The sequence below is a fragment of the Pan paniscus genome, chromosome 6 (assembly GCF_029289425.2).
Source record: "Pan paniscus chromosome 6, NHGRI_mPanPan1-v2.0_pri, whole genome shotgun sequence".
Taxonomy (NCBI): Eukaryota; Metazoa; Chordata; class Mammalia; order Primates; family Hominidae; genus Pan; species Pan paniscus.
Genome location: NC_073255.2, coordinates 185,613,645 through 185,633,239, shown reverse-complemented (window position 1 = coordinate 185,633,239; position 19,595 = coordinate 185,613,645). Strand labels below are relative to the sequence as shown.

General features: G+C 45.9%; 1 non-coding gene across 1 annotated transcript; it reads right to left on the bottom strand.

The window, feature by feature from the left end:
* Nucleotides 1-15,526: 15,526 nt before the first annotated feature.
* Nucleotides 15,527-15,634, bottom strand: LOC112440535 (U6 spliceosomal RNA). The gene has a single exon (XR_003028574.1). It is a non-coding gene; the product is annotated as a U6 spliceosomal RNA (small nuclear RNA).
* Between the last annotated feature and the right edge of the window lie 3,961 nt (nt 15,635-19,595).

The following is a 19,595-nucleotide window of genomic DNA, read 5'->3' as shown; positions in this document are numbered from 1 at the left end:
GGAGGCTGCCCACCACCACTGTTGGAGAAGGCAGAGAAGTTTATGTCCCTTTTGCCTCTGAAAATGAAATATCTGCTGTGGATGAAGATGATAAACAATGGAAGTAGGGAACTTAAGTAATATGGTAAAGCTTTTGTATAGACACTGAGAAAAGTGGGAAAGGAAGCTGTTCAAGAGCAGCATCTGGATATGAAAAAGTAATGAAACAGAAATACAATCAAACTTCTGGAGGCCATGGCCTGGTTAGGACGGGGACAGACCTTAGTGAGAGGTGCTTACTGTAAGTTGCTTTCTTGAATCAAGTTCCCTCCTAACTTTAGTCATCAGAATCTCACTTTGCTCTATCAGCTATGGGAAACTCTGGGAAACTTCAAAATATTTCTATTCCTTTTTTTTTTTTTTTTGAGATGGAGTCTCGCTTTGTCGCCCAGGCTGGAGTGCAGTGGCTCGATCTCAGCTCACTGCAAGCTCCGCCTCCCGGGTTCACGCCATTCTCCTGCCTCAGCCTCCTAAGTAGCTGGGAGTACAGGCGCCTGCCACCACGCCCGGCTAATTTTTTGTATTTTTAGTAGAGATGGGGTTTCACCGTATTAGCCAGGATGTTCTCAACCTCCTGACCTCGTGATCCGCCCGCCTTGGCCTCCCAAAGTACTGGGATTACAGGTGTGAGCCACTGTGCCTGGCCAATATCTCTATTCTTTCTCTTCACCTTTTTGAATATCACTGACCTACCCATTCGATGACTTTTAAACTGACACCTTTCATTTTAAAGTCACTTTTGCATTGAAGATTCAGCAGTGACTCAATGAGACATCTACATAGTGGTGAAAGAAAGTAACTGTAGAGAAAATTATCCCCTTCTGCCATTCCCTTCGAGTTTTCATGCAGGGAGAATAGAAAACTACCTGTAATTTTACTATTTGAAAATTACAGGCCGGGTGCGGTGGCTCACACCTGTAATCCCAGCACTTTGGGAGGCCGAGGCGGGTAGATCACCCGAGGTCAGAAGTTCGAGACCAGCCTGACCAACATGGAGAAACCCCATCTCTACTAAAAATACAAAATTAGTCGGGCGTGGTGACACATGCCTGTAATCCCAGCTACTCGGGAGGTTGAGGCAGGAGAATCATTTGAACCCGGGAGGCGGAGGTTGCGGTGAGCCAAGATTGTGCCATTGCATTCCAGCCTGGGCAACAAGAGCAAAACTCTGTCTCAAAAAAAAAAAAAAAAAAAAATTAGGCCAGGTGCGGTGGCTCATGCCTGTAATCCCAGCACTTTGGGAGGCCGAGGCAGGTGGATCCCCTGAGGTCAGGAGTTCCAGGCCAGCTTAGCCAACATGGCAAAACCCGATCTCTACTAAAAATACAAAAAAATTAGCCAGATGTGGTGGCACACGCCTGTAATCCCAGTTACTCGGGAGGCTAAGGCAGGAGAATAATTGCTTGAACTCGGGAGGCAGAGGTTGCAGTGAGCCGAGATCACGCCACTGCACTCCAGCCTGGGTGACAGAGCCAGACTCCGTCTCAAAAAAAAAAAAAGAAAAGAAAAGAAAATTACATTAGAACTGGCTTATTCAGTGAGAATGACTGATGGGGGGAAAACAGCCTCTTTCCTGCTGGATAGAAAAGAGGAAGGATATAGCTGTACGAACTGCTGACCCAACACCATGAAACCATGGAAGCAGAACTGAGACAGGGAAACCTCCTCCTGTTAACATTATTGGAGCCCTGGATTAAGCTACGCCTGAAGTTGTGCTACGCCAGGATGCCAGTTATAAAAACTAATACAACTCCCTTCTTGTTTAAGACACTTTAGAGTTGAATTTTCTCTTACAAAATAAAGAGTCGTAACTGACATAGAAATTGTTAACTAAATGGGCGGTTGCAAGTAACAGATCCTAAACTATGGAATTGGCCGCAAAGAGTGGGATGGAGGGAAGTGAGGACTGTCCTGGTTCAGGAAGTTGACAGTCTTTGTTGGGTGGGAGCTATCACCTGCTGTTTCTCGGGACCTGACCATGTACATACTAATATGAAGCACTAGGGACTTGGTAGGAAAAAAGTTCAGGCATTAACAGCTTGCTTGTTTCAGCCCTCAGCAAATATCTAGAAAAAAGAAACAGCCTTATCCTGAAACTGGTCAGTTTGTAAACAAAGAAGGGAGAAATATGGCTTTGCTAAGAGACCCCCTTTCTAAACTTAAGGAATTTCTTCACATTTAATTTCCATTTAAATTTCTTCAGGTAAAATTTAAATTAATGATTTTATTAAGAATTATGGCCAGGAGGCCGGACGCGGTGGCTCCTGCCTGTAATCCCACCACTTTGGGAGGCCAAGGCGGGCGGATGACGAAGTCAGGAGTTCGAGACCAGCTTGACCAACGTGGTGAAACCCCGTCTCTACTAAAAATACAAAAAATTAGCCGGGTGTGATGGCGGGCGCCTGTAGTCCCAGCTACTTGGGAGGCTGAGGCAGGAGAATGGCATGAACCCGGGAGGCAGAGCTTGCAGTGAGCTGAGATCGCGCTACTGCACTCCATCCTGGGCGACAGAGCAAGACTCCGTCTCAAAAAAAAAAAAAAAAAAGAATTATGGCCAGGAGCTGTGACTCATGCCTGTAATCCCAGCACTTTGGGAGTTTGAGGTGGGAGGATCACTTGAGGCCAGGAGTTCGAGACCAACCTGGGCAATATAGTGAGACCACCACCCCCATATCTATTAAAAAAAAAAAAAAGAATAGTATGAAAAGCATGATTGCACTTAGTAAAATAATTCCCATCCGTATTTTTAAAATTTTTAAAATTTTTTTATTTTTTCCTGAGTCGGAGTTTAGCTCTTATTGCCTAGGCTGGAGTACAGTGGCACAATCTCGGCTCACTGCAACCTCCGCCTTCTGGTTTCAAGCAATTCTCCTGCCTCAGCCTCCTGAGTAGCTCGGATTACAGGCCCCCGCCACCACGCCCAGCTAATTTTTGTATTTTTAGTAGAGACGGGGTTTCATCACGTTGGCCAGGCTAGTCTCGAACTCCTGACCTCGTGATCTGCCCACCTTGGCCTCCCAAACCCATCCATCTTTATCCTGTCCTCTCAATTCTTGGAAGTACAATGCAGAGAACTTTTATTCTCAGCCGTTTGAGAGTAAATTGCCTGAGGCTCCATTACCCTCCAAACAAGGACATTCTCCTACATAACCACAATGGCACCATCAAAATCAGGAAACTGGAGTGATACCATCAAAATGATACCATAACCATGAAAACCAGGAAACTGGAATGAAACTGCCAATCCTTAGGGCCCCTTCACGTTTTGACAATCGTTCTAATAATGTCCTTTTCGCAAAAGGAGCCAGTTTAGAGTCGCCTGCTGTATTCAGCTGTCCTGTCTCTCTAGTCTCTTTCAGTCTAGAACAGTCTCAGTCTGTCCTTGACTTCCGTGGCCTTGCTGCTCTTCAGGACTACAGAAAAGTTATTTTGTCGAATGCCCCTTAATTTGGGTGTGTCCGCTATGTCTGTCTTCCTGAGAAAGTTCAGGGTCATTTCTTGAGGAGCATGTCCAGAAGCGATTCTGTGTTCTGTTGCAACTCAGCAGGTGGCACATGATTCCAATTTGTTTCATTACTGGTGATGTTCACTTTCATCACTTAAGTTAGTGTCTGCCAGATTCTTCCACTATAAATAAGGAAGTTGCTTCCCCCCCTTTTTATTTTTTTATTTTTTATTTTTTGAGATGGAGTCTCACTTTGTCGCCCAGGCTGGAGTGCAGTGGCGCGATCTCGGCTCACTGCAAGCTCCGCCTCCCAGGTTCACGCCAGTCTCCTGCCTCAGCCTCCCAAGTAGCTGGGACTACAGGCGCCCGCCACCACGCCTGGCTAATTTTTTGTATTTTTAGTAGAGACGGGGTTTCACTGTGTTAGCCAGGACAGTCTCGATCTCCTGACCTCGTGATCCGCCCACCTCGGCCTCCCAAAGTGCTGGGATTACAGGCGTGAGCCACCGCGCTCGGCCCCTTTTCCCCCGTCTTGATAACTTTCAAGTATTTTTGTGATTTTTGTGGGGGTAATTTGAAATCATGTGAATATCCCATTCCTCATGGAGTTTTTCATTTATTCCTCTGCAGATTTTATACCTCTATGACTCATCATTTCCTGTAGTCCTGTTTTATCCCATGCATTGTAATCCTTCTCTCTCATTATTTTGATGCTCTGTCTCAGATTTGGCCAGTGGGAGCCCTGTACACAGACATCTGTGCCTTTTGCATGTCCCTGGCATTCTTTGGGCAACTTCCTTGCTCTCTCTGGCACAAAAAGATGTTCTGGGTTCATTTATATTTTCCCTGTCCTGATACTGGAATCAACCATTTCTCAAAGGAGCCCTTGCTCCTTTTAATGGAGAATGGTTAGAAGCCAAGAACTGGACACGGGATGTGCTCATGGCTATTTAAGTGTGGCCATGTCCAGGTCCTCTCAGTGGGCAGAGCTAGGATGTGCATACATGGAACACACATGCAAACACAGAACACACATGCGAACACAGAACACAGTGCACACATGGAGCACATGCAAACACAGAACATGCGTACACACATGAAGCACATGTGAACACAGAACACACGTGCGTACATGGATCACACATGTGAACATAGAACACACGTGCATACATGGAACACATGCATACCTGGAGCACAGAGACATCTTTACACATACACTTATTTCCATATCTTTAAATATTTTTACTGCTTTTTTGAGGTCTCACTGAAAAATAAACATTGCATATATTTAATGTGTACAATGTGATGATCTGATATTCATGTACACTGTGAAATGATGACCATGACCAAGCTATAACATATCTTCCACCTTCCCTAGTTACCATTTGTGTGGTGAGAACACTTGAGACCTACTCTCTGCACGTCTCAGGTATACAACACGATATTGTTAACTGTAGTCACCATGCTGTACTTCCAAATCTTTGTTTTTTTTCGAGAGAGTCTCGCTCTGTCGCCCAGGCTGGAGTGCAGTGGTGCTATCTCAGCTCACTGCAAGCTCCGCCTCCCGGGTTCACGCCATTCTCCTGCCTTAGCCTCAGCTGAGGACTACAGGCGCCCACCACCACGCCCAGCTAATTTTTTTGTATTTTTAGTAGAGAGGGGGTTTCACCACGTTAGCCAGGATGGTCTCCATCTCCTGACCTCGTGATCCGCCCACCTCGGCCTCCCAAAGTGCTGGGATTATAGGCATGAGCCACCGTGCCTGGCCAATTTTTTAATTTATTTATTCATTTTTTGAGACAGAGTCTTGCTCTTCACTCAGGCTAGAGTGCAATGGTGTGATCTCGGCTCACTGCAACCTCCGTCTTCTGGGTTCAAGGAATTCTCATGCCTCGGCCTCCCGAGTAGCTGGTATTACAGGCATGCACCACCATGGCCGGCTAATTTTTGTATTTTTAGTAGAGACAGGATCCCACTGTATTGCCCAAGCTGGTCTCAAACTCCTGGCCTCAAGTGATCTGCCCACCTCAGCCTCCCAAAGTGCTGGGATTACAGGCATGAGCCACCACACCTGGCCTCTAAATCTATTTTTAAAAATGACTTTAGGTGGTGTGTGGCTCAGGCCTGTAATCCCAGCACTGTGGGAGGCCGAGGTGGGAGGATCGCTTGAGCCTGGAAGCTGGAGACCAGCCTGGGCAACATCGTGCCTGGTCAGAAATGTGTTTTTGGTTAAAACAGTTCATGTGTGATTTTGACGGAAGGCAGATCCAAGTCTTGTAAGGAGGGAACTGAGACCAATATCTGCAGCCCTCCCGTCCCAGACTCCCCATTCCACACTCCAGGGCTCCCACTGTCTTCTGGCATTTGCTTCCTAAACTACAACCCAGTCAGCTCCACTGCTTACTTCTTGGACATTGTTGTCCAGCCCCTTGGAAAACAGTTGGAACAGCCGTTGGGCTCTGAGCAGCAAGGCCCTTTTATTTCGGTTAGATGCTGGTGAGAGCTGCTACCTGCAGCATTCCTGACAACATTTATCCTGGAGCCATCCCTTCCCTCCCCTCCCTTTCCCTCCCCTCCCCTTCCCTCTTCCTCCTCTCCCCCCTCCCCCCTTCCTTCCTTTCTTTCTCTCTCTCTTGCTCTCTCTGTCTCTCTCTCTCTCTCTTTCTTTCTTTCTTGTCTGTTGCCCAGGCTGGAGTGCAATGGCACGATCTCGGCTCACTGCAACCTCCGCCTCCAGGGTTCAAGCGATTCTCCTGCCTCAGCCTCCTTAGCATCTGGGACTACAGGCACCCACCACCACACCTAATTTTTTTGTATTTTTAATAGAGATGGGGTTTCGCTATGTTGGTCAGGCTGGTCTTGAATTCCCGACCTCAGGTGATCCTCCCACCTCAGCCTCCCAAATTGCCGGGATTACAGGCGTGAGCCACTGCGCCCGGCCTCCTACAGCAGTATTTCTACTACCACCATACAATATATGCCACACTGTGCTTTTTAGTTGCATGAAAAGTGTAGCAAAATGGGTACCCCAATTCCAAACAAAGGCTACAGTCCTGGGAGTATGAGTGGCTTTATTTTCTCTTCCTGGCATCACAGGGTCTTCAGGATTTGGGGATTTTGTTTTGATTTTATGTCCCCCAGTATCTTGTGCCTGTAGTAAAATATCGGAATTCTAGCACCCCTGATTGTGCTTTCACACATAAAGCTCAAGGAAACTAAACCACCTCATGATGTCCTCTCTGTGCAGACTATGCCATTCTGACACCAGATTTGATATCCCAGATTGAGGGGAAAAGGAGAAAATGGAAAGGGTGGTTCACCTTCATGCCAACGAGCATTTGTATTTGAAGAGCCTAAAAGCGTGGCTGTTTGGAGCAAGTTAGACGGGATTAGGGTGCTGACATTTGAAGCTATACAATGGCATGATCCAAATTCCTTTTCTTAGTATTCTTGTCATATTGGCAGGATTCGGGTTTGGGAAATGGAAATGACAACTAGTAGGCCTTGGATCTTCTAGATGGGATAAGAGATGCTGGCTTGTTCATTGGTCGATTTATAGTATACATTATATTATATATTAATATATAGACATACATACACATGCATGCACACACACACACACATATGAAATTGTGGGTATGTGTGTCTGTGTAAATAAAAGACGTGCAGCCCTGGGTGGATTTAGAGGGACAGTGCAACTCTGATAAGCCCAAGCTGAGTCACAGCTGAAGACTGGGAAGACACACTGGAAATACTCTATTTCTACGTCTGAGATAAAGGTTCTAAGGCCCAGAGAAGTTGTCCTCACCCTAGGACTAGAACTCAGATATTTTATTTATTTATTTTTTGAGACAGAGTTTTGCTCTCGTCACCCAGGCTGGAGTGCAATGGCGCGATCTCAGCTCACTGCCACCTCCGCCTCCTGGGTTCAAGCAATTCTCCTGCCTCAGCCTCCCAGGTAGCTGGGATTACAGGAGCACACCACCACACCCAGCTAATTTTTTATTTTTAATAGAGATGGGTTTTCATCATGTTGGCCAGACTGGTCTCAAACTCCTGACTTCAGGTGATCTACCCACCTTGGCCTCCCAAAGTGCTGGGATTACAGGTGTGAGCCACTGCGCCCAGCCAAACCCAGATATTTTAACTCTGTCTAGTGTTCTTTCTAACTTGACCACACTCCTTCAATTAAATTGGCTCTGAGTCTAGGAAGAAAGAAAAATTGTCACATGGAAGTATTTCTTTCTTAGTTCATGAGTTTTTATTTTTATTATTATTTATTTATTTAATTTTTGTTTTTTGAGATGCAGTCTCGCTCTGTCGCCCAGGCTGGAGTGCATGTGGCGTGATCTCGGCTCATTGCAACCTCCGACTCCTGGGTTCAAGCAATTCTTCTGCCTCAGCCTCCTGAGTAGCTGGGATTACTACATGCACCACCATGCCCACAGGTGATCTGCCTGCCTCGGCCTTCTAAAGTGCTGGGATTATAGGCATGAGCTACCACGCCCGGCCTGTTTTAAATTTTTTTTATTTCCATGACACAGCCTCAAGAGGTCCCGACATGTGCCCCTGATATATTTTGCTATTCATATTACAAATAAATGTAGTATCTCAAGTTAGTTCCCATTTCTCATCTCATTTCAGCACTTCTCTAGGGACACCTGGGATCTGTTCTGCGCGTGGTTAAGGCTTAACAGGCCAGGTTTTCCCATGCCCGATTCCTTGCAGTTGAGCTGCAATTGCTGGTGTCCCATCAGCCTCCACCCCAATTCCTCACTCACAGCTGACGGGAGAAATATCTGAAGCTTCCCTTGAAAGGCTTCTTCTCTTTTTCTACTCGTTGCCTTAGCTGTGGCTGTGGAGTCGTTTTCTGTCTGGGCATTCCTTCCCTGACCCGTGAACTCTCCTACCCAGCCTTCCTGAACACTTCTCAGTGCATCGACTCTTTATTTGTCTAAATTTTTACAGCAGTGGGTCCTTTCATGTCCAATTCTTGCTTTGTCGTTGTTCTAACAACCCATATGGGGAATGTTTTCTGGGCAACACGGAAATGAATTCAAGAGGAGTCTTTCATGTATATGAAACTGACCCAATAGTCCCACAGACAGTTTTTTTTTGTTTTTGTTTTTTGGATAAACATAGAAATTGTCCCTTCTAGTCTTTTTTTTTTTTTTTTTTTTTTTTTGAGGCAGAATATCACTGTGTCGCCCAGGCTGGAGTGCAATGGCACGATCTTGACTCATTGCAACCTCCGCCTCCTCGGTTCAAGCGATTCTCCTGCTCAGCCTCCCAAGTAGCTGGGATTACAAGCACCCACCACCAAGCCTGGTTAATTTTTGTATTTTTAGTAGAGACAGGGTTTCACCAGGCTAGTCTCGAACTCCTGACCTCAGGTGATCCGCCTGTGTCGGCCTCCCAAAGTGCTTGGATTATAGGTGTGAGCCACTGTGCCCGGCTTTGTTTTTATTTTTTAGCAGCCTCCCAAAGGATTAGAAGTGTGAGCCACCTTGCCAGGCCCAGTTGCCAACAATTCTTGGTGTTCTTCCGCTTGTAGCTGCATCACTGCAATCCCTGCATATGTCACCACATGGCCATCTTCCCTCTGTATGTCTGTGTCTACTCGTATAAAGATACCACTCAGATTGGGTTAGGGACCCACTCTACTCCAATACAACCTCATCTTAATTTATTACATCTGCAATGACCCTGTTTCCAAATAAGGTTACAGTCTGAGGTTCTGGGAAGGACATGAATTTTGGGGGACACTTTAATTCAGGTGTAGGAAAATAGCAACAGTATTTCAAAACTCACTCAGGCTGGGCGCAGTGGCTCACGCCTGTAATCCCAGCACTCTGGGAGGCCGAGGCGGGCGGATCACTAGCTCAGGAGATTGAGACCATCCTGGCTAACACAGTGAAACCCCATCTCTACTAAAAATACACACAAAAAAATTAGCCGGGCTTGGTGGCGGGTGCCTGTAGTCCCAGTGAGAGGTGACAGCGTGCTGGCAGTCCTCAGAGCCCTTGCTTGCTCTCGGCACCTCCTCTGCCTGGGCTCCCACTTTGGCGGCACTTGAGGAGCTCTTCAGCCCACCACTGCACTGTGGGAGCCCCTTTCTGGGCTGGCCAAGGCCGGAGCCCACTCCCTCAGCTTGCAGGGAGGTGTGGAGAGAGAGGTGCGAGCGGGAACGGGGGCTGCCTGCGGTGCTTGCGGGCCAGCTGAAGTTCCGGGTGTGCGTGGGCTTGGCGGCCCCGCACTCGCAGCAGTCGGCTAGCCCTGCTGGCCCCTGGCAATGAGGGACTTAGCACCCGGGCCAGTGGCTGCGGAGGGTGTACTGGGTCCCCCAGCAGTGCCAGCCCACCAGCACCGCACTCGATTTCTCACCGGCCTTAGCTGCCTTCCCGCGGGGCAGGGCTCCGGACCTGCAGCCCGCCATGCCTGAGCCTCCCACCCACTCCATGGGCTCCTGTGCGGCCGACGAGCACCACCCCCTGCTCCACGGCGCCCAGTCCCATCGACGACCTAAGGGCTGAGGAGTGCGAGCGCACGGCGCGGGACTGGCAGGTAGCTCCACCTGCAGCCCCGGTGTGGGATCCACTAGGTGAAGCCAGCTGGGCTCCTGAGTCTGGTGGGGACGTGGAGAGTCTTTATGTCTAGCTCAGGGATTGTAGATACACCAATCAGCCCCCTGTGTTTAGCTCAGGGTTTGTGAGTGCACCAATCGACACTCTGTATCTAGCAGCTCTGGTGGGGCCTTGGAGAACCTGTGTGTCGAAACTCTGTATCTAACTAATCTGATGGGGACGTGGAGAACCTTTGTGTCTAGCTCAGGGATTGTAAACGCACCAATCAGTGCCCTGTCAAAACAGACCACTTGGCTCTACCAATCAGCAGGATGTGGGTGGGGCCAGATAAGAGAATAAAAGCAGGCTGCCCGAGCCAGCATTGGCAACCCGCTCGGGTCCCCTTCCACACTGTGGAAGCTTTGTTCTTTTGCTCTTTGCAATAAATCTTGCTACTGCTCACTCTTTGGGTCCACGCTGCCTTTATGAGCTGTAACGCTCACTGCGAAGATCTGCAGTTTCACTCCTGAGCCCAGCAAGACCACTAAGCCAACCGGGAGGAACGAACAACTCCAGACACGCTGCCTTAAGAGCTGTAACACTCACCGCAAAGGTCTGCAGTTTTACTCCTGAGCCAGCAAGACCACGAACCCACCAGAAAGAAGAAACTCCAAACACATCTGAACATCAGAAGGGACTGACTTCAGACGCGCCACCTTAAGAGCTGTAACACTCACCGCGAGGGTCCGCGGCTTCGTTTTTGAAGTCAGTGAGACCAAGAACCCATCAATTCTGGACACACCAGCTACGCGGGAGGCTGAGGCAGGAGAATGGCGTGAACCTGGTAGGCAGAGCTTGCAGTGAGCCGAGATCATGCCACTGCACTCCAGCCTGGGCGACAGAGTGAGACTCCGTGTCAAAAACAAACAAACAAAAAAAACCACCTCACTCAGTGAATATAATGTTTGCAGGGGAAGACAAATGTACATTAAATAAAGAGCAACTACAATAGCAAATAATGAGGCCAGGCACAGTGGCTCATGGCTGTAATCCCAGCACTTTGGAAGGCTGAGGCAGGTGGAGCATTTGAGGTCAGGAGTTCGAGACCACCCTGGCCAACATGATGAAACCCCATTTCCACTAAAAATACAAAAAAAATTAGCTGGTCATGGTGGTGCGCCTGTAATCTCAGCTACTTGGGAGGCTGAGGCAGGAGAATCACTTGAACCTGGGAGGCGGAGGTTGCAGTGAGCTGAGATCATGCCACTGCATGCCAGTCTGGGCAACAGAGTGAGACTGTCTCAAAAAAAAAGCAAATAATGAAATGCCAAGCATGAAAGAGTTTAATGTGGGCTGGAATAACTGGCTAAGTCTTCAGGAAAAGGTGAAACTTGGGTAGGTCATTGCAGGAAAGTGAGTGCAGGCATTTTGAGGTGGAGCACAGTGAGGTTAACACATGGAGGTTAGGATGATCAAGGGCCAAGTGGGTGAACAGGCTGGTGACGACTGATCTAGCATGAGAGGCAGAGATACGCTTTTGAAACTGGCCCCATAGTCCCATCACAGTTGTTTGCAGATAAACATAGAAATTGACCCTTTTGCTCTTAAAGCTTGAAACTTGTTTTTGTTTTATCTGAGTTCCTTCCTCAGGAAAGGACCTTCAGGAAGTATCAAAGAACTGAAACTCACCAGATCATCACACCAGATGCCTCCTTCCCCTCCCTAGCTCCTGTTTTCTTACACATTGTTACATTTTTTTCCCTGCTTATACATCCCTTGTTTTAGTCAGAGAGATGGATTTGAGACTGAGCTCCCATCTCCTCAGCTGCAGCACCCAATTAAAGCCTTTTTCCTTGGCAATATTAGTTGTCTCAGTGATTGGCTTTCTGTGCGACAAGCAGCAGGACCTAGACCAAATCTCTGGTGTTTTGGTAACACTTTCAGACCAAGTTTGTTTCTTTTTTTGTTTATTTGTTTTTAGATGGAGTCTTGCTCTGTCACCCAGGCTGGACTGCAATGGCACGATCTCGGCTCACTGCAACCTCTGCCTCCTCGGTTCAAGTGATTCTCTTGCCTCAGCCTCCCAAGTAGCTGGGATTACAGGCATGCACCATCACACCTGGCTAATTTTTTGTATTTTTAGTAGAGACAGGGTTTCACCATGTTAGCCAGGCTGGTCTTGAACTCCTGACCTCAAGTGATCTGTCCGCCTCAGCCTCTCAAATTGGTGGGATTATAGGTGACAGCCACCATGCCTGGCCAAGACCAAGTTTTTAGAAGAAGCAAACTGCACCTCTATGTATGTCTTCCCAAATCAAACTTGGTGTCTTGTCAATTTGGCCAGGCCCAGTGCTAGGAGGATTTCTTCTTAGGGAACACTGTGTTATAGAGTAGGGGTGGTACCAATTTAGGTGAGTATACTTCTTCTTTGTTAATTTTAGATTGTTGAGGGGGTACATGTGCAGGTTTGTCACACGGGTAGATTGCGTGATGCTGAGATTTCGGCTTCTAATGATCCCATCACCTGAGTAGAGAACACAGTACCCAATAAGGTACTTTTTCAACCCTTGGCCCCTTCACTGCCTCCCCCTTTTGGAATCTCCAGTATTTACCATTGCCATTTTTGTGTCCATGTGTACCAAATATTTACCACTTACAAGTGAGAACATGCAGTATTTGGTTTTCTGTTTCTGCAGAAATTCACTTAGGATATATCGCTCTCTAGCCGTATTCATGGTGCTGCAAAGGACATGATTTTGTTCTTTTTTATGGCTGTACACTTATTTTCTTAGGCTTTTTTTTTTTTTTTTTTTTGAGACAGAGTTTTGCTCTTGTTGCCCAGGCTGGAGTGCAATGGTGCAATGTTGGCTCACTGCAACCTCCGCCTCCCGGGTTCAAACAATTCTCCTGCTTCAGCCTCCTGAGTAGCTGGGATTACAGGCATATGCCACTACGCCTGGCTAATTTTTTTGTATTATTAGTAGAGACAGGATTTCACCATGGTGGCCTTGCTGGTCTTGAACTCCTGACCTCAGGTGATCTGCCTGCCTTGGCCTCCGAAAGTGCTGGGATTACAGGTGTGAGCCACTGCGCCTGGCCATTTTCTTAGTTTTATCCATGAACTTTTCTATTTCAAATAGGTTGGGAATTAATATCTATGGAAGAGGTTAACTATTCAGGTTTTCAAAATTGCCCCAGTATCCTGGCAAAAATTCTAACCTACATTTAGAGGCATAGAGACAGGTTGTGTTTTTGTTTTGTTTTATTTTTGTTCTTAAACATTTGGGGTATCTAAGGCTGATTTCTGAGAAGTAAAAACATTTGGGAATGTGTTGAAGTATGTCACATCATAAAAGAAGAGCCTGCAATGCATTATATTGGTTTTGTTTCTGCCTTCATTTTCCAGGGAGTAAATAAACCAAGACTTTTATACACATTACTAAATTTCTAATTATACCTTGGGAAAGAATAACCTTTGAGAGGACATAGTTATCTCCCCTTGTCTAAGACTAAAAGACATTGGTTTAGTCACTGATTTCATGAGATTTCTAAAGACTCTTTAAATTAAAAAAATATGTAAGACACAGGGAATTTTTAAAATACTGTATTTTATGAAGTTGGGTGCAGTGGCTCATGCCTGTAATCCCAGCACTTTGGGATGCTGAGGTGGGTGGATCACCTAAGGTCAGGAGTTGGAGACCAGCTTGGCCAATGTGGTGAAACGCCATCTTTACTAAAAATATAAAAATTAGCCAGGTGTGGTGGCGTGCACCTGTAATCCCAGCTACTTGGGAGGCTGAGGCAGGAGAATCACTTGAACCCAGGAGGCAGAGGTTGCAGTGAGCCAAGATCATGCCACTGCACTCCAGCCTGGGTGACAGAGTGAGATTCTGTCTCAAAAATAAACAAATTAATAAAAATAATAAAATTAAAATATTGTATTTTAGGCCAAGCACAGTGGCTAATGCCTGTAATTCCAGTACTTTGGGAGGCCAAGGCAGGTGGATCACTTGAGGTCAGGAGCTCAAGATCAGCCTGGCCGACATGACAAAACCCTATCTCTACTAAAAATATAAAAATTGGTTAGGCACGGTGGCTTATGCCTGTAATCCCAGTACTTTGAGAGGCCGAGGCAGGTGGATTAGGAGGTCAGGCGCAGGCGTTCAAGACCAGCCTGGCCAACATAATGAAACCTCGTCTCTACTAAAAATACAAAAAATTAGCCAGGCGTGGTTGCCTGTGCCTGTAGTCCTAGCTACTCAGGAAGCTGAGGCAGGAGAATCACTTGAACCTGGGAGGCAGAGGCTGCAGTGAGCCGAGATCACGCCACTGCATTCCAGCCCGAGTGACAGTGTGAGACTCCGTCTCAAAAAAAAAAAGAAAATTAGCTGGGTGTGGTGGTGCATGCCTGTGGTCCCAGCTACTCGAGAGGCTGAGGCATGAAAATTGCTTGAACCTGGAAGGGAGAGGTTGCAGTGAGCTGAGATAGTGCCACTGCACTTCAGTCTGGGAGACAGAGTGAGACTCTGTCTCAAAAAAAAGATATTTTTTTACTTTAGTTTATTTTGGCCTGAGCCACATAGATAATTTCCTGGATTTCTTTCTTTTTCTTTTTTTTTTTTTTCCCCTTTTTTGAGACGGGGTCTCACTCTGTCTCCAGGCTGGAGTGCAGTGGTGCGACCTTGACTCCCTGCAACCTCTTCCTCCCGGGTTCAAGCGACTCTTCTGCCTCAGCCTCCCAAGTAGCTGGGACTACAGGCACCTGCCACCACTCCTAGCTAATTTTTGTATTTTTAGTAGAGATGGAGTTTTACCATGTTGGCCAGGATGGTCTCGATCTCTTGACCTCGTGATCTGCCTGCCTCGGCCTCCCAGAGTGCTGGGATTACTGGCGTGAGCCACCGCGCCTGGCCAATTCTCTGGATTTCTAAATAAAACTATAATGTCCTAAACTAGGACACAATATGTCACGTATTGTCTAATCTTATACTAGACAAGTTCGAACTCTGATATGATTCCTTTTCCCGTCCTCATTGCATAGTTTTTCTCCTGAATTTAGCAGTATATAGAAGTCTGATTTGTGGGAGGACAACAGCCTTTTCTTCTGGGTGCAGTGGCTCACGCCTGTAATCCCAGCACTTTGGGAGGCCGAGGCGGGCAGATCACCTGAGGTCTGGAGTTCAAGACCAGCCTGGTCAACATGGTAAAACCCCATCTCTACTAAAAATACAAAAATTGGCTGGGCATGGTGGCACATGCCTGTAATCCCAGCTACTCGGGAGTCTGAGGCAGGAGAATCACTTGAACCCGAGAGGCGGAGGTTTCAGTGAGCTGAGATTATGCCACTGCACTCCAGCCTGGACGACAGAGTGATACACTGTCTCAAAAAAAAAAAAAAAAGAATATGTATCTTTCTATAAGGCTTCTTGTACAATAGCAATGAAGTCAGCTTTGATGAGAATTTATGATTGGTTTATGTGAAAACATGAAACACTTCCCGAATTTGTGTCATCGTTGCCCAGGAGCCATGCTAATCTTCTCTGTATCATTCCAATTATTTATTTATTTTTAGTATATTGCTGCCAAAGACAGCACGTGATGACAATTTAATGTAATTCACCTAAATACTTCTGTAGTTTTAAAAAGGGCACCGTAAAATTATTCAATATTAAAATATCAAGGAATATCAAACTTTTCTTTTCTTTTTTTTTTTTTGAGGCAGAGTCTCGCTCTGTGTCTCAGGCTGGAGTGCAGTGGCGCCATCTGGGCTCATTGCAAACTCCGCCTCCCGGGTTCACGCCATTCTCCTGCCTCAGCTTCCCGAGTAGCTGGGACTACAGGCGTCCGCCACCTCGCCCAGCTAATTTTTTTGTATTTTTAGTAGAGACAGGGTTTCACCGTGTTAGCCAGGATGGTCTCAATCTCCTGACCTCGTGATCCACCCGCCTTGGCCTCCCAAAGTGCTGGGATTACAGGCGTGAACCACTGCGCCCGGCCTAGGCTACCCACTTTTCTTTACCCCCAACTATAACCACCATCTGTCATCAAGATTACTGTGAGAACAGGCCAGGCGCGGTGGCTCACACCTCTAATCCCAGCACTTTGGGAGCCTGAGGCGGGTGGATCACCTGAGGTCAGGAATTTGAGACCAGCCTGGCCAACATGGTAAAACCCCATCTCTACTAAAAATATTAAAAAATTAGCGGAGTGGGGTGGTGGGCGCCTGTAATCCCAGCTACTTGGGAGGCTAAGGTAGGAGAATTGCTTGAACCCAGGAAACAGAGGTTGCAGCGAGCCAACACGGTGTCACTGCACTCCAGCCTGGATAACAGAGTGAGACTCCGTCTCAGAAAAAAAAAAAGATTAGTGTGAGACCACCTTCTATTTGGTCTTTCTGACTCTAGTCACATCTGCTCCCACACGGCCCCCAGAGTGATCTTTATAAAATGCAAATATTATCATGCCACACTCACCTACTTCACTGATATTTTACTGCCCTCAAGCTAAACCTTTTATCGCCTGGCTCCTTCTTTCTCCATCTTTATTATCCCGTGCTGCACCTCCTTTCACTATATGTCAGCTTGCCAAATAACCTGCTTTTCTTCAAATTCTCCTCATTCTAATTCTTTACACAGACTCCCCTATAGCCACCATCTCCACCTGCCTAATTTAAGGTCTGAAGCAGTAATTAGGAATAATTTTATAGCACAAAATGCCCATATTAAAGGAGAAGAAAGATCACGAATCAATGATGTCAGCTTTCACTTTAAGAAACTATAAAGAAAAGAGTAAATACAACCTAAAATAAGCAGAAGAAAGATAATATAAATTAAAATGGAAACCAATGAAATAGAAAATAGAAAACAATAAGGAAAATCAGTGAAACCAAAAGCTGGTTCTTTGAGAAGACCAACATAATTTATAAACCATTAGCCTGACTCATCATTAAAAAAGAGAGAAGAGAAAAATTATCAGTATCAGTAATGAGAGGTGACCTCACTACAGACTCTAAAGTGATTTAAAGCATGAGAGGAGAATATTCTCTTAGCACATTCTTGCTGCTGTAACAAAATAGACTGGGTTATTTACAAAGAACAGAAATTTATTTTTTACAGTTCTGGAGACTGGGAAGTCCAAAATCAAGGTGCTGGCATTCAGTGTCTGGTGAGGTCCTTCTTGTCATTAATACATCTCCACATGGTAGAAGGTGGAACATGGAAGGGCATGGGGGATGAACGCTGTGTGCTCACATGGTGATGAGAATGAACCCATTCCCTCAAACCCTTTATAAGGGCCCCAGTTCCATCCATAATGGCTCTACCCTCGTGACTTTACCACCTCCTAAAAGCCCCATCTCTTATTACTACCACATTGGCAATTAAGTTTAAACATATAAATTTTGGGAGATATATTCAGACCATAGTAAATATCACCAAAAACTGTATGTCAATAAATTTGACAACTTATATGAAATGGACAAATTCCCACCAACTACTGAAACTCACTGAAGAAGAAATAACCTGAATAGCCCTATATCTATTAAAGAGATTAAATGTATAGTTGATTGATCTTTGATTTTTTTTTTTTTTTGAGATAAGGTCTCACTTTGTCACCCAGGCTGAATGCAGTGGTGTGATCTCTTCTCTAGTAAGTCTGTGCAGAAGCAGAGGAAAATGCATGTTCAAATTGGTCTGTAAACCCAGCATAATAGTGTTAAATCACAGCTCTGGGGATAAACCAGGGAGAAGTTCATTTACATGAATGAATTTCCAAACTAGGGTCCGTTTCTATGATTCTTTTTTTTTTTTTTTGAGATGGAGTCTCACTATGTCGCCCAGGCTGGAGTGCAGTGGCGCAATCCCAGCTCACTACAACCTCCGCTTCCAGGGTTCAAGTGATTCTCCTGCCTCCTCAGCCTCCCAGGTGGCTGGGATTACAGGCACGCGCCACCATGCTCAGCTAATTTTGTATTTTTAGTAGAGACAGGATTTCACCACGTTGGCCAGGCTGATCTGGAACTCCCCACCTCTCATGATCCGCCTGCCTCAGTCTCCCAAAGTGCTGGGATTACAGGAGTGAGCCACTGTGCCCGGCCTCATATCTATGATTTGACAGACAGCCTCTCTACGCTTACAACAACCAACTGTGGAGATCTTGGATATAGTCATGGAAGTATCATTTCTCATCTCTCTCCATTCTGACCCTCAACACAGTGCTGTTTGTACCCATAACAAAATTGAGTGAAAAATTTAGGGATAAAGAGAAAGGAGCTTTCCAACTTGATAAAGTTCTGTTTTGTTGAATGAACTTCTATAGCTATACCCTAAATGCTTTCAAAAAGAACATTGTTACTTTAATGTCACAAGATATATGTGTTTATACACATATACAGACAGCACTTCAAGAGCCTTCTTCCTATCTTTGTATCAACAAAAGGCCAGTGAAATTGTGTTTCTCCCACCACTGAGCAAATGGGGTCCTTATTCCTCTCAGTTTAACAGAGTCATAGGAAACAAGAAGAAAGATGAGAACTCTGACTTGTCTTTTTGAAGAACAGGGCTATCTTTAAAATGATATTAAGGCTGGGCATGGTGGCTCACACCTGTAATCCCAGCACTTTGGGAGGCCGAGGTGGGTGGATCACTTGAGGTCGGTCAGGAGTTTGAGACCAGCCAGGCCAACGTGGTGAAACCCTGTCTCTACTAAAAATATAAAAATTAGCAGGGAGTGGTGGTGGGCGCCTGTGGTCCCACCTACCCGGGAGGCTGAGACAGTAGAATCACTTGAACCCAGGAGGCGGAGGTTGCAGTGAGAGGAGATGGCGCCACTGCATTCCAGCTTGGGTGACAGAGCAAGACTCTTGTCTCAAAAAATAAAATAACATGATACCGAACTGTCTGGTGGCCCACATTCATAGCACTCTAATAAATCAGTGTGTACAGTTGCATAATGTTCTGCCCTACAAAACTGACCAGGAACCATCAGATTAATAGGCATTCAACAAAAAAAATTAAGTATTTTTAATTGCTAAGGTCTGTGAGTTATCCCTTTTTTCTTCCTCACGTAATAATCTGCACACACGAGAAAATATTCCTGAACTTGAGTTTCTATTTTTTTTCTTTTCCCTATTTGCCTTCTCAAACTCCCAGGTGTTAAAAAAAAAAAAGTCTCAAACTTAATGCACATTACAGGCTTCTTTTCTGACATACAAAAATCGTCATCTTAACCTAGTTTTCTTCTCCAAAGTGGTCAAGAGGGAAAACCTCAAGCTTTTATTCAGATCTATGTAAACCACTAGATTGCCTATCTGGTATTTCCTTTTGCAGAAAATCACTAGAGGACTAAATAAGACGAGGCAAAGTTTAGACAAGAATCTGATGGCTTGTTTCTCCGAGATGAAACCTTGGAGAGAGGCTTCCCCAGATTCTAGTCTGGATTCACTTTACTGCATGCTCTTCCCCGCTCTCTAGCTCAATACTCCGGAGAGAAATGAAACTTTTATTTGCTCGAGCAGAAAAAGAAAGTAAGAAGGCCACGAACATGCAGCG